Source organism: Chrysoperla carnea, chromosome 2 (genome assembly GCF_905475395.1).
Source record: "Chrysoperla carnea chromosome 2, inChrCarn1.1, whole genome shotgun sequence".
Classification (NCBI taxonomy): Eukaryota; Metazoa; Arthropoda; class Insecta; order Neuroptera; family Chrysopidae; genus Chrysoperla; species Chrysoperla carnea.
The window spans coordinates 12,165,936-12,188,089 of NC_058338.1; the positions used below are offsets into that span (position 1 = coordinate 12,165,936).

Consider the following 22,154-nt stretch of genomic DNA (forward strand, 5'->3'; position numbering starts at 1 on the left):
ATCTTTAATGTAAAAATATTTTATATAAATAGTAAAAGAATTTAGGAAATGTCTTTGTGATGAACATATAATTTTTATTATGTTGTAAGGGTTGAAATGATCTCTTCTTTATGTAATTTTCATTTTATTTTTTTATTTTAGGAAAATATTAAACAAGCTACAAGCACGTACTTACTTATTTTTAAATGCTGTAGCTGATTATAGAAACTTCATTCTAATTAACAACTTTCAAAGTATTATTTTTGTTTTTAAATATACTACTCATATACTTTAAATATAATACACTATCAGATACCCGCTCGATTTGCTGGAAAATCACCCTTACGTAATTAACAAATGATGCCTTACAAACGCGATCATAATTTGAAAAAGAAACTCATGAGTTCTAAATAGAAATCAAAGACATAATAATCGTAGTCAGCGAAACAAAATCCAAGAAGGTTTTATAATTCGGGAAAAAACCTTTGCTCTGGAGACGTCTAAAATGAAATATTCTACAATTTCGAACTCTTATTTTCTGGACTATGTTTTTAAGTTTATCAAAAATCTCATAATGTGTATTTGATTTATCAATACATTACCTTATAGACAAGATTAAAGTAATTTCAATATAGAACGACTTTTAATATCACCGGGTTATTCCACCTACACAAAATATAAAGTACTATAATTTAAATAAATACACAGAGAAAAACTCAAACCTCAATCCCTTGAAAGTATAATCGGGAAACACTAAACAATAAAAATAATCCCACGCCCATTTGCTTTTCATTTTCTTCTGACAGACAATATAAATTCATTATACGAAAATTTTTATTTTTTAGGCTAAAATTTTGCCATCAACAAAAATTGACGATAATCATATATAGTTGTGATCAAATAGTTGTGTGTTACATCTCGATAGTCATTTTTCGAGTTCTTTATGTATGAAAATAATTCAGAATCATACAAATATCGAATTCCTAGAACTCTTAAATAAATCATAATTCTATCAAATATAAATTATCCGGTGTCTTCCGGAAAGTAATATTACAATTGATTGGCTTTCAGTGGAATATAAAAAAAATTTTTATAAAAGGCTATAAATAAAATGTATATTTTTCACATTTCAAAGTAAAACCTTTTTCATCAATAATGCAGATACTTTGTTACAAAATACAACATAGTCGAAATTTCTTGGAATAAATTTCAATAAGACACAAAAATATTACCTCTCAAATTGTAAATTGAAAAACGTTACATATTCTTCAATTCTCCATAAAAATATTTTTTTATTATCCTGTGAATAAAACTTCTATGAATACTACTTTTTATTATATTAAGTTTGTTTATTTCCTATACACTATTTATATTTAGTGCAAGTAAAAAAGGATAGTGCTATATAGTGTATTATAATATTATCCTTTTTTACTTACACCGAGTGTAAAAGTTGCAATAAAAAAGAGCATATTATATTACGTAGTACACTACCTATGTAGGTACTAGGTAGGTATAGTATTAGCGTGATCAGAAACACGATGCAATTCTATATAGTCTAGTTCACAAATGCACTTTTTAGTAACCCCAGTGCGTCTTCTCAGAAAGTTGCGACCATGGTGTCATTCTATGCGTAATTTAAACATTTTTTTTGGAAAAAATCTGAGTTATTTAGTTTGTAACAATCTCATAATAATTAAACCAAGATGGCGGCCTTCGCAAAAGGGATAGCATCCCGCCTTTTCAAATTTAAGCTTTTCTTTAACCACAATATCCGTAACCAAAAAATCGAGATTCCCCTACAAAAATGCGATTTAAAAATCTAGGATGCATGTACTAACTTGTGAACTACACTTGTATACATATGACAAGCTACAATTCATGATAGACGGATGTTTAACTAATTTTAATATAGACAAGTGAAAACAAACAATTGACTGAGTTAATTGTTGAAATACCATGCATAGTCAGTGTTGATTTCTTTATCACATTACACATACAAACATGTGACACATACATAACTAATAATCAAGTATAGTACATATTATACAATTTCCACCTAATTGGCGCCCTCACGGGTAAACAGTGATGTTTACAAAAAAAATGTTTCACACAAAAGTTGTTTATTTTTTGATAAAGAGAATTTTTTACATTTAAACTTTTGTTCTATCTCTAACGGTTTACAAGACTCAATTGACCTATGATGCTCATTTACGAACTTGACCTCACTTTTTACGTCCTGAGTACGCTGTTTCAGCTCGATATCTTTTTTCGTTTTTGAGTTATCGTGTCCACAGACGGACGGACGGACGGACAACCGGAAATGGACTAATTAGGTGATTTAGTGAACACCTATGACAAATTTTTTTTCCTAGCATCATTATTTTTAAGCGTTACAAACTTGGGACTAAACTTAATATACTATTTATATTTCATATATACATGGTATAAATATCAAATAGGAATACTGTGTAGATAGAGTATATTGCATTTATACTTTATTAGTTATTCTAGGAATAGAAACGACTAATTAATCCATACAAAATTTTACTCTACAGAGAGCAGCGGTAGCAATAGATAAAATTGATTTCATATGGCTAGTAAATCATAAAAACATGAAAATTGCTGTCCAGTAAATAGCAATATCTGAATATAAACTACAGAATGATTAGTACATTGTACCCCTAGGTACTACATCTTACCCTATATATATTTTGTTATTAAATGGTATTCAGTTCAGTATTCACAATTTAGTGAAAAGATATCTGGAATTTAGTAAGTAATTTCAATAATAATGTTATATTAAAGTTATAGATATAGTTATAGATGATACATCATAGGTGGAGTATGACTACATTTATAACATACGTATCTATCTATATAAAATGAACTCATTCACCTACGTACGCCCCCATCACCAGCTTCAGCTACAGTCTACGAATCTGAGTTCACTTCAATTATGTTTATACACTTACTTCTACGTATCATATTTATATTTATATTTCAAGTGCAAATTATACAGTGTGTAAATGTGCATACAACCGAAAAATAGTTATCTGTTAACTTGCTTAAACTTAAGCGGCTTCTGTTAAAATTTCAATTCGATTCTCTGTACTGATTACGAGAAAAAACAATATATGAATTCACTTAAAGAATTTTTTTTAAATCACAACCTCATCCCAAAGTTTGCCGTTTTATATTGAAATACAGTGAAAATACTTTCCTGGTGATTGGAATAAGTACAGCTAAATATTTGAATTTAAAATAGAATGGGATTGAATTTCAGATATGAATTCATTGATACAAAATCACAGAAGTTAAATAAACTAAATCATTACTTCTATGAAAGAGATTGATAGTTGGAATATATACTCGTGTAAATAAAGCGAATCGACAAATTAAAAGAACATTTCTTTACGTTTGCTTTAAATATAGGATTTGGTTACTACGAGCACATACCTGTCATGTACAGATGATGTGCGGCTGTGTCAACTTCATGAAGATTGTTGTTATCAATTTACACACAGTTTGAAATAAACTTATTGATCAATTTTTTGAAAATACAATCAAACTTGGGTTCATGTAAGTCTGGTTCTCATCTGGTTATAACATGGGTGAAGTTTTGCCTTATACCGTCTCTTGTACTAGAGAGTCTCTTGTACTATTTAAACATTCTACTCTGTTAATTTTTATTTGCAATTGTTAACTTGTGTTTTGATATGTGAAAATATTGCTAAATTCAGTTTGAAAAAGAAAAAATTGAATGTATATTAAACATTCTGTATACTTGTATGCATGTGATAGAGACACTTTTCCAACAATTTTCCACCAACCACCTTTTTCAAGTATTATTAATAAATAATATTATCAACATGGAATATCTAATATTATTTATACAGAATGTTACTATAAAGATTAGCCATTGAAACATTAAAATAAGGTATTCTCCAATTTTTTTTAATGTGCTTTAAAAATAATACCACATAAACTTTATTGTGAGTCTCTTTATCCAAGTCCGCATTGCTCATAGAGGAAGAAGCGAGATGAGTATACAGCTCTTCTGCCTATCCCAGTTTCTCTCATAGTAATGAGATAGGTAGAAAAAATATGTTGTCTCTCTGTCTTACTCGTATTTTAGTTAGTCACTGTCTTACTCGTATGTTAAGTTAGGAGTCTTCTGTAAGTCACGTTTGCCCATGCCTGGCATTCATGACGTACCTTTCTGAAGATAATAAAATTGTAGCTAGAATAATTTTTATATCTTGAATAAAAACAACATCGACAACCTAGACCTTAGAATAAAATAATAAAATAAAATCTTAAATAGAATATTAGACAAGTTTTAGTATACATAAACATTATATTCTAAGGATAAAGTGTAAATTTGTTAAAACACATACACTTATTTATATACTGTTGCTGATTTTATTACTCTTACGTCGAATATTCACGTCACTTATGGTAGATAGTAGACGAGACTCACTATAGATACATACCAACTCAATACAAATAGTATCAAATATAAATTTCTGATAGGTACTAAAGAATATTTGCTACTAGTCGCAGAAACAATGCTATCAAGTTCGAAAAATTTGAACAGTCAGATTTGAATGCGATTTTCGGCATTCGATTTTTTAGAGCGTCAGAAAATTTGGTGACCTTAATTGTTTTATAAGGTACCCGAGATACCTTAGAGATAAATTCTCTCGACCTCTGCGACCCCAAGTAACCCCCGAGTATCGAGTTTGGATCGATTATATAACGAATTATGCGAAAACTCCTTTACCTTGGACACTAGGGCACTCCTTCGGCACCAGGTACATAGGTGACCAATTCTGACGCGATATTCGTATTCAGCGACCCCAGTCACTTTCGTCACTATTAACTGAATTGTGAATTTAGTATATTTACTATAACCGATATAATCGATTTATAAAGAAACATTCCTAACATACTGCTTGTTAGAAGAACAATATCATTCTGTTTTATAAACCACATGAAGCTAAAAAAAACCTTGGTAACAATGAAATTTTAACATTGATCCATATTTATCCATAAAATTATTTACATGTGGCTTCCATATACAAACTAGCATTCCCTTTTTCACCACCTTAGACAGGTGGTTAGAGGGTGAATTTTATTATTTTATTCTCATTCCTACTGAATGTATACAAAAAAATTTCATTCAAATTGGCCAAGCCATTTCGGTGAAGTTTAAACACAAACACCGTAACACAAAATTTTTATATATTAATATAAATTAATAGGCATAATCATATGATATTGCCAATATTATTTGTTTAAATAAATAGCCAACATTGCTTCTGGCATTAAATCACAATACTGAATAATTGATATTTTAGTGTGGTTTAGTTTATTCAAATATTTGTAAATGGTAGTTTTATTTAGTTGAAAAGCTGCAGCTCCATTCAATTACTGCCACCTACTGTTTATTTGTTCATCATCCACACAATAAAATATTAATTATATATTGATCTTTTTACTAAATAATAATAATTCTAGAATTATTGAAATACCTTCATTCATTTAGCAACCTGTCAGCCAATAATATGAATCCGATCGTTTTGTGTTGCATTTACGATTGGCTTTATCTTTAGTTTGTCTTAATTGCAAATGCGGTGTACAACGACCTTTCATGATCACTTGTTTTTTGTCATCGAAAGATACGCATTATTTTTTTTATACACACACCATCTGAACAAGTTTGGCAGTGAATATTATGCATTTTTCTCTATTACCAACGTTAAAATCCTAAACACCTGATAATTTAACCAAAAACAAGCAAAAACAATCATTATGCGACTCGACTCAGTATAAAAGCATCAAGACGAAAATAATAGTGCTTTCTGTGCGTAGATCACTAGTCGTTATCAATTATGGAGATCAACTCACAACTGATCAATCAAATACTTGTAGTGTGGGTGTATTTTAATGAATAAGAAATGAAGCTACTTCGGTAAATGTCGTAGTTTGTCGTGTTGTAAAAGGCACTGTCTTAAGCCTGCCTTACTATACGTTCTTATGTATGGAATTTTATTGATAGTTCGTGTCTTTGAACTTTGAACTATTCTTTCTAGAATAGTTCGTGTATTTGTCTGTAGGCCGCCAGCAGCGAATGCGAAGTCACTTAAAATTCAATGTATGCCGTATAGAATTATAAATGATACCCGTTAAGATGTTGTGTTTATTGATAGTATTCGTAGATAAATAATATTAGATATCAGATTAAGATTATACATATTTGTTTGAATTATGTCGAGTAGGCAGTGTCTTTCTGTCTATATGTAATGCACGCCATTGCTCGGAAGGGAAGGGTTTTTGAAAGTTGAGTTCATAAGAACTTTTGATTAGCAATTTATTGTGTCCGGGGTCCTTTCTTACGGTGTATTAATGGTTGATTATAACTGGGAATTGTATAATAAAATATGTGCATATAGTGTGTATTGTATATTGTGTAGATAGATGTATTTAACGAAATGGAGATACAATTTGAATAATTTTCATCAAAATTATTAGATATACATCCAAATATAAAATAATCTAAATATTTTCTTTATATAGATATAATATATTATATATAGGTAGGTAGATATACCTATGTAAACATTTTTAACAAATATTAATAATAACAAGTGAAAACAAACAATTGACTGAGTTAATTATTGAAATACCATGTGTAGACAGTGTTGATTACTCTATCACATTACACATATACCTCTGTCCCACATACATAACTGATAATCTCATATTAATACATACTATAAAATTTGCATCTAATGTGTGCCCTCGTGAGCAAACAATGCTTTTTACAAAAAAATTATTCAAACAAAAGTTGTTTATTTTTTAACAAGGAACATTTTTTACATTTAAACTTTTGTTCTATTTCTAACGGTTTACAATACCCAATTGACTTATGTTGCTCATTTACGAACTCGACCTTACTTTTTACGTCCTGAGTGCGCTGTAAAAAACGGACAACCGAAAATGGACTAATTAGATGAACACTTATACCAAAACTTTTTTCGTAGCATCAATATTTTTAAGCGTTACAAACTTGGGACTAAACTTAATATACTTTGATATATTTCATATTTCATATGGTATAATAATCTCTCTGTTGGTATGATTTCAAAACGAGTAGACCAACAGAGAGAGCTTGGCTTGGTACAGATCATCAGAATCAGAATCAGAATCAGGTACAAAGCTAGAGGAACCAGGAGATGAGGTATGTTGTTAGTATCCACCTATAGAAGGTAAACTGTGGAGTTCTATGAATTTGAAATGGAATTTAACAAATATAGATATTATGAACGATCATGGTAAAAATATTATTGTTTTGTTATTATTATTATTAAATAATTTCATTTAATATAACTCGCGTTTACATACACTACACAAGAGCTACACATATTTTGTGCTAGTACTGGTAGCTCAAATATCAGAATAATATTTCAGATATTTTCATTTCAATTTATAAAATATGATGTTCTGTTGTGTTTTGTTCCAATTGTTATTATTTCGTATATATTTATAGGTAGAAATGAGCTATTAAAACAATTTTATTCACGTAGCGATCGTAGAAATTTTCATTTTACAAAAATTTTTCAAATTAAACAATATAATATTCAAATTAAAAAATTTATTTATGTTTTTTTCTATAAAGGAAAAAAATTACATTCATTCTTTGAAAATATGAAAATTTTATCTGATGGAAACTTGTTTCTTGTAAATTTTTGTTAGTGCTTGAATAATGCTTTTCAAATATTTATTTATATCTTCAAATTTTCTATATCCGAGAATATTTATTAAATCTCAGTGCCGTGGACGTTTCAAGGGTAGTTTACCCCAAAAAAAAATAATGATACCAAATTTTTTGGCTATCCTATACATTATTTAGAAGTTTTAAATATTCCTACATACTTTGCAAAACTTCTTATAAAGAATGACTTTTTTTCTTAAAATGTAAAATAAGAAAATTTACAAGTATAGTTACCTCTATTCGGGGACACACTGTATATGTTACAGTCAGAATTCTTAATCAATCAAAAGTACGTTTTACTGACAAAATCAGTTAGTTTTTGACTTTCGACAATAATACTTTTGACTGTTATTTCAGTCGAAAGTACTATTGCCCAATGAAGGTGAAGGTATTGCCCAAAAGTAGTTTTGACTAACTAATTTTTCCTTAATTTTACTTCAATTATTTTAACTACATTTAAAGTTAATAATCATTAAAGATTAATGTTATTGTCTTTTTTCGTTACTGTCAATTTTTTAAGTACTTGTACTCTTACTTTAATAAACGCAATCACAGTGTTAAATGAAAAACGAAAAAACCCGCAACCCCTTGCTAACTCAACCCCATTGAAGGCATGACCAACCCGTGAATCAGAGAATGAACAGTCGCAGGGTTAAAGCGAGTTGTTTTTATCCCGAATTGTTTTGAGCGAGTTGTTTTGGCCAGAGTTATTAAATATCGAGTTAGTCATGATGGTTCCCCTAACGATTAACACTAGTTTTGACCAGAAGCGTCAGTCAAAATCACTTTTCACTGCAAATTTAAAGTCAAATGAAATTAACCAATGATTTTCAGACAAAACAACTATAGACTAACACACCTGTGCAAACAATTCAAAAATGATTGCCGATTTGTCTAAACGATTTCCCATCTCGGCACTACACTACTTTAATTAATAGCAATTGAATTATTGTAAAATTTCAAGAAAGTATTAAAAGAAAGTACATATAATAAATGTTTTTCATTATTTTATTTAGTTTTCTGGATCATATCCAGGAAAATGTTCTAATGTGTCCCTCTAACAGTGTAACACTACGTAAATAGGGACTATGTATAGTGTACAGTGTACAATGTATACCATGTGTGTTTGTACCATCTAGGCATATACATATCTGTAGTATGACAGAATACATCCGTTTAGTAATGCATCTAAGCGAGAGGTATTATATACATGTATTGAAAAATAAGCTGGAAGACGCTTGGAGAGTGGGAGTTTTTTAGTTACAGATAACTAGTAAGTTCATCAAAACTCCAACTCTCTGCATGCATACAACAGAAGATCTGTCGTATCGTATCTGTAGTCTTACAACACATACATATAATACCTCTCGCTTAGATGCATTACTAAACGGATGTATTCTGTCATACTACAGATATGTATATGCCTAGATGATACAAACACACATGGTATACAACGTACAATGTTACATTGATATGATAAATTCATTTTTATATTACGCGTGAAATTAATGTAAAAATTTATTTATGCATGAAATGTAATAATTATTTTCACATTGTGTTATGTTACACTTACATTTGCACTGTAGCAATAGGTATGACAAATTTACGAAAAATTAATTTTCATTATTTCTGGGTACATGAATAATAAATAATACTACATACCTACCATTGAAATTAATAATGTATGTACCGATTATATTTATATTGTTCACTTTATCATTTCTAATAACTCTAACTCTGTCTGTCTCTCTCTCTAGTTTATATGTGAATGTGGACAAATATCGTAAAACAACAGAAAATCATTCATCTGGATTTTAATTTTTATAATAAACGTTTTACTTTTTTTGGGGTTATCTGACCTATAATTTTGTTTTTAATCATTAAATTTAGGTGAAAAATATTTTTTTGATTAAATAAGCCTTTTTATGTTTTTTTTGGATAGGTATTTTAAATTACTCAGAATCGGAGAAAATTTTATGAGCAAAAAATGGATTTTTGAATACTCTAAATAGAGGTAGTTATTAATGCAGAATGCGAAATTTTAAGCAGAGCAGACGTAGGCATTACATAATTAATATTGTTCTTTATTGAAGAATGAACTAAAATCTCGTTCGAACGCTATGTGTGTGTCTGTCTGTGGCATTGTAGCGCCTAAATGGATAAACCTATTTTAATTTTTTAGTTTTTATTTGAAAGGTAATTTAACGGAGAGTGTTCTTAGCTATGTAAGTGCAAGCTTAGAGTTAAGTACCCGAAAAAACTAAAAAATTAACGATGATCTTCAAAATCGATTCATTTTGAACGTATAATTTTAACATATAAATAATTACTATGGAAATGAATGGTCAAATAAACCTGGGTCAATTCATTTTGAAAATTAAATGGTAAAATAATTAGGTAATTCAAAACAATAATTCAAAAGAACAAACTCAACTCAACTATTTTAGTTACAATTAAAATATTTCCAAAAATTTGTCCCAAAAAATGATAGCTCTCTAAGTATCTTTTTCATCTCATCTGATGTCCTTGACCATCACTTTGATATTGATTTAAGAAGGAGTGTTATAAGTTTAAAGTGTTTATCTGTGCATCTGTGTGTTTCTCAGTGGTATCATAGCCCCTGAACCGCCTTGATTGAGAACATTTTATAGCTAAGTTTCCAAAAATCGGTTCACAAGGAATAAATCACATTTGTCGGGGGTTTTTTAAATTTTGTAAATTTCACTTGTATATAGATACCTAATATCAATTATTAACGGACAAACAAGTTTTTGTCAATCGAAGCACATAATATACAGTACTTGAAAGATATACGAGTACGGACACGTTAGATATACGTTAACGTTACGTAACGTTTACGATGATATCTACACACTAGTCGAAAACATTACATAGCAGATTGAAGATTGAAGTTGAGGATGAGCTTAAACAGTAATATATGTAAGTTGTGTAACATAATAGTCACACAAAGTCATTCATTCATAAATGATCATTATTAGACCCAACAAACATCATATCATACACTTACCAACACTCAAAATGAGATTCAAATTCAAATTGACACAAAAATTAAAATTTACTCTTATCTAAAACTATTGAGAAATGCATCTATGACATGCCAATCGCATGTGCCAGGCTTCCCAGCGCTTACCTATATATGAATGATCAAAGCGCAGGAAATTTTAATTTTTGTTTTTAGTTGGGTATTTCATTTACTCCACTAAACAAATAAAAAAAATTAATTAATTTTTCTGCGTATGATTTGAAAGTTTTTTCATTCTCAAGATTTTTTATAATACCTACATTAAAAAGTGTATGATAAACTTTTTCAAAAACCGTCAAATTTTGCAATTATTTGACGTTAAATATTCTGGATTTCAATCGTCAATAACTCGGAAAGTGTTGACTTTTCGAAATATACTTAAATTACACACTTTTTGCTTTAGATTTGCTTAGAATTCATTACTCAATCGATTCCCGCACTCATTTATATATACCACCACTCGGCACCATATAACTTATGTTTTTTGGGATTTTATCTACTTACCGTCAAATACTTTTCAAATAAGATTTACAAAAGCTGAAACAACTGAGTCTAGAAGCATGAAATGTACAAACGTTCCATAAATGAATGAGTATGCACTAAGACGGGATTTTTGTAAATTCTTAAAAAGAGGGTTGAAAGTTTGTATGAAAATTGGTCATGGATCAAAACAAGTTATTTGTATGACTATTTTCAAAAAAATTCATTATTCAAGAGGATAAAATAGAATGTGAAACTTTATATGAAACTTTGGTCATTTTTGAAGTTAGAAATGTAAAAATTGATATACATATGCTCATGATTTGAGATAAAATTTGCTCTCTTCTATGGGGAGGAAGTAATATTTAAGGTGCAAGCCGGTTGAAGTATAACAAGTGGGTCTTCAAAGTTGGGATTATCTATATTGCGAGTAGTATAGCCGCGATAAGTGATGCTAGGTTCTCTGATGAATCAATGATTCACTAAATGAATCAATGATTCACTAAATGAATCATTTATGGAATCCAATGAAATGAATCAAATATCACGACCGAAGCCGTTGGAAAAAGCTAGTAGAGTATATTGTCCTATATTTTTTGAAGCTATCAGTGTAGATAACGCTTGATATAGTCAACTTAACATCAAGTAATATCTATATAGTGTATACTGTATAGTATAGCCAGCCAGAACAGAAGTACTAAAATAGGTACAAAATTCTGTATATGGTTGGTGTATTCATAGTGTATGTATAGTATAGTATAGTATAGTATAGTTTAGTAGTAATAAAGCACATTGGAGAAGTTTCCTAAACCTCATACCAACATTATATTATTAAATAATCCCTTACACAATTTCACAACATCATCTATCCCTATATCACAATTCATATAGTATTATAGTCAGTTGTATGTATTTGTTGGAAAAGGGGTAGAAGCAAGTATAATACATAGACACAAACACGTATATAATATGGTGGAGTTGATGTTGTTGAATAACATAGCACAGTGCCGCCAAGCCAAGCCAAGCCAACCAACGTGGCGATGAAATAACGGCAATAGCACATGATATTAGTAGTATTATATTATATAGGTATAAATATGTTGTTAGTACAGGATGTTTTAAAGTGCAATTGATGGCACGTCGATATCCTAGATACGTAGTGATTAGATGTCAAAAACTAGAAGGCAGGACCAAAACTGGAGTCGTATGTTCTCCTCTCACTTGCAATTAGAAGAAAAAATCACGATTAGCATCATTTTTGTGAGAATGGAACGGATTACCTTAGCAGAGAAATAAGTAACCGCATGCACGACATCACTTCAATGGAAATATTACCGTAAGAATTTTCAAGTTTAGTCCCAAGTTTGTAACGCTTAAAAATAATGATGCTAGGAAAAAAATTTTGTCATAGGTGTTCATAAAATCACCTAATTAGTCAATTTCCGGTTATCCGTCCGTCCGTCCGTGGACACGATAACTCAAAAACGAAAAAAGATATCGAGCTGAAATTTTTACAGCATACTCAGGACGTAAAAAGTGAGGTCAAGTTCGTAAATGAGCATCATAGGTCAATTGGGTCTTGGGTCCGTAGGACCCATCTTGTAAACCGTTAGAGATAGAACAAAAGTTTAAATGTAAAAAATGTTCCTTATCAAAAATTAAACAACTTTTGTTTGAAACATTTTTTCGTAAACATCACTGTTCACCCTTGAGGGCGCCAATTAGGCGAAAATTTTATAATATGTACTATACTTGATTATCAGTTATGTATGTGTCACATGTTTGTATGTGTAATGTGATAAAGAAATCAACACTGACTATGCATGGTATTTCAACAATTAAAGTCAATTTTTTGTTTTCACTTGTTATTATTAAATCTTACGTTTTTGTCAAGTAAAATATTTTTCTTACTCCAAATTACAGGTTCTCAAACTTATTTCGCCTTTCAACCATTCCGAGAACCAGTTATTTTTAGCGCCCTCAAAGCGTGTTATAAAAATCTTGGCCTATTACATTTATGCTATACAAATTAGCCGTATGGCCCACTTTGAGGAACACTGCTGTGAATGGTACAGATACATTTTCTTCTTCCACTTTTAACATAAAATCCTCCCATTTTTTTCTGGAAGAATACCAAATTTATCGCATTGTAAAATAAAAATCTCAACATTAAAGATCAATTAACACATACTGTACAAATAACACACTCTATATATTCTGGCTGCTTGAGGACACAACGGGGAATGCATGAAGGAGAGACGACAGCGTATACGTATAATAGTAGCGGCTCGAAACTATGCCAAGAATGTGCAATTAGTGAACGCTGAATGAACAGGCAGTATAGCACACAATCGTCGTCAACGACGGTGCTTATACTTGGTCTACTTCCACCCATCACACCCCACATGCAGAAAGGGTGGTAGATTTACTCATTTCTATACATACACATACACACATACACATATGTGTATATTTATATCGCCATATAATACTTACTACCCTTTTGTGAAATGTTGTACGCTAGCCTGCTTCTATCATCCCCTTTTCAACACAGTTCACTTTATATCAACATATTCTCTTCTTTTAGTAATATACGGAAGTAAAAGTCATTCTACTGCTGTGTTGTTGTATTTGTCATTAAATTTATGTTTATCTGTCTTTGTTTCACACACGCTAGCAGCCCAGTAAGACAATTTAACGTATATTTGACGGAAAATATAATCATATAGAGGTAAAACAGCTTTGGTGTGTGTTAACTTGGAAATGGAAAATGATCATGTAACGTCATCATTTTGTTTGTGTGATACATAGAACAACAACAATGCCTTTTCACTTTAGAGAGCATTCTTTAACAATGTGATAATGATTCAACTTAACCTTAAAACTTTTGGGTTTTTACAATATTCATTTTGTTGATATCCTACCTCTATTCCATTTGTAATCAATGAATTGACAACACAGCAAATTTTTGCAGATGCTATTTTGATAAATATATTTGCAGCGGCAGAAAAATGTAAGCCACAGAATTATATCAAAAACAGAAGAAAATTACAAGGAACTTATATCTAATCGTTTACAAGATGAGTCCTACGGACCCAAGGCCCAATTAACCAACTCACTTTTTATGTCCTAAGTGCGCTATAAGAATTTAAGCTTGATATCTCTTTGCATTTTTGAGTTTTCGTGCTGGCAGATATAGTGCGTTTTTTTTCTAATAATATACATATACTGACACAGTAGTGTTTTGGTAGTAATTATAATCTGTGTATACTCAAATACGCTCTGATTGATATTTGTGGTTACAATATAAACAGAAAATGATTTTAGATATATAATGAATAATTCATTTATCGTTCACATAAAATTTTACGTGAATTTGCGATTAGTATCTAAACCTCTTTTTTAGTTAAATGTGTCAAAACATTAATTATCGTGAAAAATCAATTGTATCTTCAATTTAACATTGCACATTTAAAATGGAATGACAGTATAAGGCATTTATTAACAATTTACTGTGTACAACATATACGTAAATACATATTCTTTCTCTACCAAAGAGCAAAACGAAAATGGATTTAGATTTATTTATTTTATCGTTGTGTACAATTTTTTTTTAAATAAAAAAAAACCAACTTGCAATTTTGTATATAACATGGTATTGCACCTTTTATAAGTTTTATAAACATTTACTTTTGGTATATAAATAATAAAAACTCCAAACGCTACATTTTCACGTAGTTGAACCCAAGAGATAGTTAGATATAGTAAAAATAAAGCGGCACACATGTTTATTTTCTATTTGTGTTCTGTATGCAATCTTTCAAGAGCTCAACATTACTTCAATTCATAAACATTATCAAATACAGGATGCGTTAAGAATGTCGAGGCGCATCTTTGATTCCAAACTGAATAATTATATTATAAAACTTTATAAATACATTTTAACAAAGTTTCCAAAAATCACAAAAAATTCTTAGGTCATCGGGCTTTTTTATTATTATTTTATCGTTCAAATTTGGCTGATGAATCAAATAGGTCCTTTTCAATTGGATATCTCTATATCAAAAAATCTAGAGAGTGCGATAAAAAAACTATCTAAAATATTTAGACAACCTTGTAGTTTATAATAATACCATAAAAATATAAGGTTGTCGATGATATAAAAACGACGACTATAGTTAGAGTATTGATGATTGAAGAGAGATAACTATATTGTCAAATATATAAGCAGTACTTGCACACAATATATTTTTATAGTTGCGTGGTATTGTAAAGCTTAAAATAACACATTATTTGACTACAAAGCATGTATTTGGTTTATATGTATGTACCGTGCAATAAACCAAAACTTTTTTACAATACTGTATGGAAACAAACACCTTAAAACATATCTTGGCTGGAATAATACATCCATTATGTTATCCGCTGTGTCAAGATTCTAAGAGAAGTTCATTAAATTGAATATCTGTATTCTAGCTGATTTATAAAATGAATCACATTTTTTTGTTACACATTGTATAATTTTAGTTGTAGGTAAACCACTATAAGATCTCTAGATAAGTGCAAATAATAATAAAGATATGAAATACACTTCTTGAAGTAGTAAGAAGATTTCTACTTTTGTCTTCTTTTGAATTATTTAGATTCATGTTACTTAACTCTTAAGAAGAAATAGCACACAATAAGTATCTACTTACTCAGCAGCTTTACACACTACTCACTAGGTTAGGTTGTAGATAGGTACCTCTTTTATCTACTACTATCTTAACTGTAATAAATACAGATGATTTTTTTTAAATTTCCTGATAATTTATCCAAAAACGTATTGGAAAATTTGTTTGGTGGAAACTTTTTAAAGTGAAAATACCCGAAATTGAAACAAAAATTGAAACCTAGGGGAAAATTTGTTTTTTGCAAAAATTGCTTTTTTGCTGCAAAAAATCAGAGTTTGCTTCAAAAAGTATGTAGTTCCATTAAAAAAAAAATGAAATTGACCCCTGTTTAACCCAGAAGATGCCCTCTTGTGACACCTGTTTAACCCAGAAGATGCCCGTAAACTGCGAGGGAAATCGCTTAGCTAACGTAGACCCCTGTCTAGTCTTAAAACAAGTCAAAATAAATAATTGACTGAGGTAATTGTTGAAACATACTGCATAGACAATGTTGAATATCAGTGCCTTTTATCAAGGTCATTCTAAGGCTCACTAGTTGAAGCTATCTACAAATTATCATCTCTCTATCTTTTATAGTTTTTGAGAAAATGGACCCCAAAGTTTTTCCATAATTTGCTCCCTAGCGGAAAAACAATGATGTTTACAAAAAAATGTTTTTTTATATCTCTAACGGTTTTCAAGACCCAATTGATCTGTGTTCCTCATTTACGAACTTAAACTTTTTCAATCCTGAGACAGAAAAACGAAATGGACTATTAAAGTGATTTTATGAACATTTATTCCAAAATTTTATTCGTCTCATCAATATTTCTAAGCCTTACAAATTTAGGACCAAAATTAGCATACCTTGATATTTATCACTACATATTATAAAACAAAGTCGCTTTTTCTGTCCCTATGTCCCTATGTACGCTTAAATCTTTGAAACTACGCAACGGATTTTGATGCGGTTTTCTTTAATAGATAGAGTGATTCAAGAGGAAGGTTTTTATGTATAATACATCCATATTATAGTAGAGTAAGGGGTTGAAATAGGGGTTGAAAGGGATATGCTTCAAAAACTAAAAAAGTTGTGCATCGATTAAGCTCAAATATTGACACGATATACAACCAGCTTCAAAGATCTATTGTTTTTATCTACTTTTAACCTTCGGAGGGTAGAAAGGTGTAGCGAGAAAGTGGGAAGGAATTATCGAATATTTACAAATATACCTAAGTAGGGTATCAAATAAAAGAGAATGACGTGTACATTACAAAACTGTTATCCCACGCAAGGAAATGTGGAGGGAGGGGTGCAAGTGGGGATGTTGCCCAGCAAAGCGGGTAGTTCACAGCTAGTTACATATATACAGGGTATAAAAATCACCCGTATAGTATCTGATATACAGAATAGAAGAATAAATTTAGATGAAGAGTCAAGAGGGTAGTACACAGTATACAGTACATACTAGACTATAATATAGTATACGATGTATTCTCAAAAGTGGTACAAAGATTTATAGTTGTATCTATTTCATGTATCTAGAAGAATCATAGCGTACATACGTAGTAGCTTGTAGCCATGTAGCATGTAGCATGTTCCTTCATATACGAATATGCTATTGTAATGTAAATATATTGTTTTTCAAATGAAAATGTTTAGTATATATATAGTATTTGCTAATAAATTTTAAAGTACAATTGTTTCAATTTAATATTTAATAAAATATCGTATAAATTTTAATTCTGCGTAATAAAAGATACGTTTTTTATTGGTAAGAAAACCTATGAAAAACCAATATTCATTCTTATTGCTTTATAAAAAGATTCTTACTTTACTGAAAGTGGGTAAACAGATGAAAATGTGTTGTATAGGCCTGTAGGGTATAAGTGATGTGTCGGATATTCGTATCTACAGATATAAATAATACTACGTTATTATTATCCGAACCCGAATTAGGTAGATTGGGCAACTACCTGATTTGTACTGCAAGGGGGCCAAATTATTTGACGAAAATTAAAAAAAAGGCAAGTGAAACTAAACAATTGATTGAGTTAATTGTTGAAAAACCATGTATAGACACACACACACAACTGATATTCCCATATAATACATATGATACAATGTTCGAACCTAATTTGCGCCCTCACGGGTAAATAGTGATGTTTTCGAAAAAATGTTTCAAACAAAAGTTGCTAATTTTTTTATAAGGCACATTTCTTCCAGTTAAATTTTTGATCTATCTCTAACAGTTTACAAGATGGATCCTACGGATCCAAATGACCTGTGTTGCTCATTTACGAACTCGACTTCACTTTTTGCGGCCCGAGAACGCAATGAAAATTTCAACTTGATATCTTTTTTCGTTTTTAATTTATCGTGTTGTCAGGCAGACAGAGAGACAACCGAAAATGGGCTAATTAAGTGATTTTATGAATACCTATACCAAAATTTTGTTAATAGCATCAATATTTTTAAGCGTTACTAACATGGGACTAAACTTAGAATACCTTGATATTTCATACCTAAATATGGTATAAAAAGGCAATTTTTATGACAAGTGGCGAACAAATGGGAGCTCCAAATTATTTACGAAGACAAAAAAAGACGAAGCCATCTAGCCCCGACATGGGTTAATCCAACAATGAATCCATTTATTTTTTACGAATCTTTTGCGTAACTTTTTGAATTTTTATAACAATTATCAAAAAATTAAAATTAAATTCGCAATCAAAGTAATGATTGCAGAAAAATCTATATCCGAAATTGTACACGCGGATCAATGCGTTGGTGAACCCCATTCCTTAATCAAAACATGGTTTTTTATGTTCACTTTCCCCTACTCAAATTACCAAATATTGAAATATTTCACAGCAAATTAAAATCACACTGATAAAAAATTAAATGCATAAGGCATAAACGATAAAACTTTTCAAATAAATACTTTTTAGCTTTATGAATGTTTTTGAAAGTTTTTATATAATTTTTTTTTTTTAATAAATATTATATAACAACAAATAGGTAATAATAAATGTTTTCAATTAGTTAGAAAATGAAAAAAAAAACAAGTGATGTTGATAATGATGAATAATCAACTTGTTGACGTTTAATAAGTCCATGAAAGGAATATTGATTACTGGAAATGCAATAACTAAACGAGAAAGCTGTTTTTATTATTAAACCTTAACTAACCTTACCTTACCTACGTAAGTCTATCTTTTTTTTAAAGCTAATTATTTAACAGTAAACAATTAGTAATCATGAAAGAATTAAGTCTCTATCTCTATATATTATAAATGCGAACGTAAACATGTTTGTTTGTTTGTTTGTTTGTCACGCTTTAACGCTAAAACTAGCGATTGGTTTTTAATGAAACTGTACAGCAATATAGCTGATATATCAGAATAACAAATAAACTATAATTTATAAAGATATATTTAAAAAATTTAAAAAAATTAATTTAATTTGACATCATATATTACAGATTTCTGTAAAAGTAGTCATTTTACATTGCCATAAATTACAGATTTCTGTAAAAATAGTCAATATAAAATTTAACGGCCATCTTTTCGGATATACTCAATGAATAATTACGACTATTATACTTTTAAAAAAATAGAAAACCATACATATATTTTACCTGTGTAGAACAATCCTTACCATTATTTCGAGTGTTATAGAAAGGGGATAAGCGAGAGCAATCTTTATCAATTTATACTTTTAAACCCAGCGAAGCGAGTGGGTATCACTTTAGTCTATGATATAAATTTATTATTAGATATTAGTGATGGGACGAATATTCGCATCCGCGAATATTTGCGTATTTTTTAAAATTCGCATTCGCGTTCGCAAAACACGATGCGAATGTCATCGAAAAATCATCTGAATTTTGCTTTTCATAGACTCATATGGTTTGTTTTTAATGGACTTATATAACGGGCTCTTTTACGCTAAAGCAGAATTATATGTAGTAGCTCGACCCGTAAAGAATTCCGCTCCCGTGGCTACCATAGCCTGTGCTACTCTGTACTCGTAACTAGAAAACATTAACAAATTTCGTAGGAAAGTGATAAAAAGCTCCGCGATCTTAGCACCTCATGTGCGGAATTTCGATTGACCAATTATACCATCTGAAAGGTCAGAAATTGGTCATAAAAGGTCAGTTGGTCTCATTAATTGGTCAGCATCAGAAAATTTTTTATTAAAGATTGAAAAAACTCCACCTATGCGCGATCGGGAATCATTCGCTGATAATTGGTCAGCTAATATATAAATAATTGGTCAGTTTAATTTTATATTCAAAAAATAATATAATTTCGAAAAAATTTTCAATTTTTTCAACATTTGTACTAGGAGAACATAAGTGGGAATTAGTAGTTCCTGATAAGGAGAAAGGTGAGTAAGTGTTTTCACCCCGAAAGTCTAAAATTTTATTTTGGCAGAAAGTTATTGGTCTGCCCACTAGAGGTCACACTCACCAAACACGGGTGTGCAGACCACTAACTTTCTGACTTACGAGGTGACAACAATTACCTTGCTATCAGGTACTACTTATTCCGTCCGTCCTTGATGTTCTCCTAGTAGAAATGTGAAAAAAATTGAAGTTTTTGAACGAAAAAAAACTAATTTTTTCATCATTTACTAGGCAAACATGCTGTGGTGGAAATTTGAAAAAAAATGAAAATAAAAATCAGATTTTGCTTAAAAGATTTAATGAACTTTTTTTTAATATATGTCCTCACCTAGTTTCGAACCAAGGGACTATTTATTCGAAGTCAGATACGCTAACCATTATACCATTAGGGCTCTGTTATTCGTATTAATAAATAATTATATTCATATTTTCGACTTTCTTAAATTATAACAAAAAGTAAAACTCATTTTCAGAAAATTTTGAGTAGTATTATTACAAAAAAAAATGGCAAACGAAGTTTGAAATACTTACCTATCGTGAAGTTCGAAATACTTACCTATTTTTAACTGAAATAATATTGTATAGCTACAGAGAGATGGGGATAAATAAAATAAAAACAGCGTTTGAGTTTTCAACTTTATTTAAATGAAATCAAAATACATAAAAACTATTTACGAATTACTTGCACATAATTCCATGTAATTAATTTCATCTTAAAAAAATTTTTTTGCATCAACTTTTTTTTTACAAACCAAATACCACACAAAAATAAAATGAAAATCCAAAAAGAATATTACGTATTTACAATCCAACTTCTTTATCTCACCTATATTTTATAAGAATTTGTTTGTACCTTTACTAAAAAAAAATTAATTAGTTAATTAATAATTTTGTTCTGAAAGGAAAAATGGGATAGAATAAAATAAAACAAAATTTAAAATATATAACGATATTTATTTATTTATATTAATTTGAAAACGTTATCCCGAAAATTGATTTTTTACTGTATAAAATAACCATTATTATTATTCATTCAAATTTTTTATAGGTGACATATGTACAAATATATATAATACAAGTGAAATCAAACAATTGACTGAGTTAATTGTTGAAATACCATGCATAGTCAGTGTTGATTTATTTATCACATTACACATACAAACATGTGACACATACATAACTGATAATCAAGTATAGTACCTATTATAAAATTTCCGCCTAATTGGCGCCCTCACGAGTAAACAGTGATGTTTATGAAAAAAAATTTTACATTTAAACTTTTGTTCTATCTCTAACGGTTTACAAGATGGGTCCTACGGACCCAAGACCCAATTCACCTATGATGCTCATTTACGAACTTGACCTCACTTTTTACGTCCTGAGTACGCTGTAAAAATTTCAGCTCGATATCTTTTTTCGTTTTTGAGTTATCGTGTCCACAGACGGACGGATGGACGGACGGACAACCGGAAATGGACTAATTAGGTGATTTTACGAACACCTATGACAAAATTTTTATACTAACATCATTATTTTTAAGCGTTACAAACTTGGGACTAAACTTAATATACTATGTATATTTCATATATACATGGTATAAAAAGAGTGAAAAATTTAAATAAAAGGAAAAATTCATTTTTTTAAAAGTAAAAAATTATAAAAAAAATATTTCCCCTACTCTGTCTGGTTTATAGTGAAGAGCTGTGCGTAAGTACTCACTGCCCTGATAAAACCATCCGGCTCAAAGCATGCGCGTTACGACAGAGACTACTTTTTTAATTTTTTTTAATATTAAATTAAACTGACCA

General features: G+C 29.9%; 1 protein-coding gene across 7 annotated transcripts in view; it reads left to right on the plus strand.

The window, feature by feature from the left end:
* The window catches only part of LOC123292048 (protein scalloped), a 267,373-nt gene that overhangs the window by 240,482 nt on the left and 4,737 nt on the right, over window positions 1–22,154 (plus strand). The gene's annotated exons all lie outside the window — the stretch shown is intronic.